A 3,392-nucleotide genomic window follows, 5' to 3' on the forward strand; every position below is an offset into this window, starting at 1 on the left:
ATAGGTACATTATGTTGGTATAGGTACAGTATGGTGGTATAGGTACAGTATGGTGTTATCGATACATTATGGTGGTATAAGTACAGTGTGTTGGTATAGGTACAGTATGGTGGTAGATACAATATTGTGGTATAGGTACATTATGTTGTTATAGATACATTATGGTGGTATAGGTACAGTATAGTGGTATGGTATGGTATGGTATATAGTTTATTCATTTTAAAAAAGTACAAAACAATTCCATAACAATATAAAAAAAAGATACAAAAGATTTAAAAAATGAAAGGCAGCAGAAAGAAGAAAAAAATCTTATTATATCTGCCCCTTTTTTCAAAACAATTATTTCAGACATAATAATCTTCAAGTAACAGAACAAAATGAATAACTTTCTAATTTTTCTAATTCTAATACAAAACACACACTAAGCTACTTCATATATACTTTTTTAACAATTCAGCTTTGATCTTTTTCTTAAATGTGCACATTGACTTGGCATTTTTCACATCACTCTTTAGACCATTCCACAATCCAACTCCTTGGATTGAGGTAGACCTTCCCTTCAGACTAGTTCTGAATTGTGGTTTGACAAATATCTCTATCCCCTTAAGATTGTAACAACTTTGTCTTTTAACAAAAAATTTTTGGATATTTAATGGTAATGTGTGATTTTGAGCCATATACATAACTGATAAAATACTATAATCTACCAAATCATGGAACTTCAATAAGTTCAGTTGATAAAATAATGTGCTTGATGGGTGACAGTAATGCTTTCTGGTGATAATTCTTACAGCTCTTTTCTGTAAAATAAAAATAGGTTTTGTAAATGTTTTACACGCTTTCCCCCAAACATCAATGCACTAGATTAAATGTGGAACAATGATTGTGTTATACAACATGTACAGAGCTTTATCATTTAATAATTCCCTGACTTTGTATAGTACTGCAATAGATTTAGATATTTTTGTTCTTACAGAATTTATGTGATTTTTCCATGTTAGCTGTTCATCAATGATTACACCCAAAAATTTCATCTCATTAACTCTACAAATCTCAACACCCTCAATTTTAAATGGATCGTCAACAGTTCTCTTTTTGTTACTAAATATCATGTATTTAGTTTTATCTAAATTTAATGATAATTTATTAAGTTTAAACCAAGTTTGTATTTTATCAAATTCTGTCTTCATCAATTCCAACATCCGTTTTACATCTTTACCCAAACAGAAAATGTGGTATCATCGGCAAAAAGGACACGTTTGAGGAGTCCTGATACATTCACTACGTCATTCACATATAAAATAAATAACTTTGTTCCAAGTACAGAGCCTTGATGAACTCCACAAGTGATATTGCACAGGTCAGATCTTACACCATTTATTTGTACAAACTGTTTCCTATCTTTTAAATGGCTAGATACCCAGTGTAATGCTGGTCCTCTTATACCATATTTATTTAATTTTTCAAGGAGAATAGTGTGGTCAATAGTATCGAATGCTTTTTTTAAATCAACAAAAATACTAACACAATACTGTTTTTGATCGACAGCAGTAGTATTTGTTCCATTATTTCCATGAGAGCCATTGATGTAGAGTTTTTTGCTCTAAACCCATACTGACTGCTACTTAGAATGTTTTGTTTAGTAATAAATTTATCTAATCTGGTCACAAACAGTTTTTCTAGAATTTTTGAGAACTGTGGTAATAAGGATATTGGACTATAATTATTGAACACACATTTATCACCATTTTTAAAGAGAGGAACTACTTTAGCTACTTTCATATTGTCTGGAAATATTCCTTTTGAAAATGATAAATTACAAATATATGTAAACGGCTCGATAACATAACTCATTATGTCCTTTACAAACATCATATCCATGTCCACCCAGTCTTTTGATCTCTTATCTGTAAGATTCTTTACAACATTCATTATTTCTTCTTTGTCAGTTCCATTAAGAAAAATACTGTTGTCACAACTTATAACTGAATGGTTCACATTATTGTCTACTTTTGGTATTTTAGCTGCAAGTCTTGATCCAACGTTCACAAAATGATGATTAAATCCATTTACAATTTCATTTTCATCATGGATTTCATCGTCATCCTTCAAAAAATATTGTGAAATACCTGTTTTTGCTTTATGACTTTTCAGAACACTATTTATTACACGCCATGTAGCTTTCATATCACCATTACTTTTATTTAATAAATCACTATAATATTCCTTTTTGTGTTTCCTTATAATCGCTACTAATTTATTTTTATACTTCTTATATTTCTCTTCGGCCTCTTGTGTTCTCAATTTCAAGAAACATGTATACAAATAATTCTTTTTTTTTTACAAGCATTTCTCAACCCTCTCGTCATCCACGGTTGATCAACAACATTTCTCTTTGTACAATTATTTTGCACACAATTCTTTTCATACAGAGCTCCTAAAATATTCATAAACTTTTGATATGATCTGTTCACATCATCAACATACACGTCTTTCCAGCTTTGTTTATGTAAATCATCTTTTAATTTGTCCATTGCTTTTGTTGATGTGTTTATTGTTTTTTCCTTAGTTGTAATTTCTTTTGTAATGCTTTGATCATTTTTATAAATCGTGAAAACTGGTAAATGATCACTCAAATCACTCATTAAAATACCTCCCATCACATCCCCATTTGTTACATTTGTGAAAATATTATCGATTATTGTAGCACTATGAGTTGTAATTCTTGTTGGTTTTGATATTAACGGATAAAGATTTAAACTACACAATGAATTTGTAAATGTACTGATGTTATTTGAATCTGTTTTATTTCCCAGGTCAATATTAAAATCTCCACAGAAAAAAATACTTTTATTAAAACTCTTGTCCAATAATTGTACGATTTTATCGGTGAATATTTCTATATTTGATCCTGGAGATCGATATAAGTACATATATCGATATAAGTATAAGTACAGTATAGTGGTATAAGTACATTATAGTGGTATAAGTACAGTATGGTGGTATAGATAGGTACAGTATGGTGCTCTAGGTACAGTATGGTGGTATAGGTACAGCATGGTCGTCTAGGTACATTATGGTAGTATAGGTACAGTATGGTGGTTTAGGTACAGTATGGTGGTATAGATACATTATGGTGGTATAGGTACAGTTTGGTAGTATAGGTACAGTATGGTGGTATAGGTACAGTTTGGTGGTATAGGTACAGTACGGTGCCATAGGTACAGTATGGTGGTTTAGGTACAGTATGGTGGTATAGATACATTATGGTGGTATAGGTATAGTTTGGTGGTATAGCTACAGTTTGGTGGTATAGGTACAGTATTGTGGTATAGGTACAGTATGGTGGTTTAGGTACAGTATGGTGGTATAGGTACAGTTTGGTGGTATAG

Source organism: Nematolebias whitei, chromosome 6, assembly GCF_014905685.2.
Source record: "Nematolebias whitei isolate Nwh7 chromosome 6, NemWhi1, whole genome shotgun sequence".
Classification (NCBI taxonomy): Eukaryota; Metazoa; Chordata; class Actinopteri; order Cyprinodontiformes; family Rivulidae; genus Nematolebias; species Nematolebias whitei.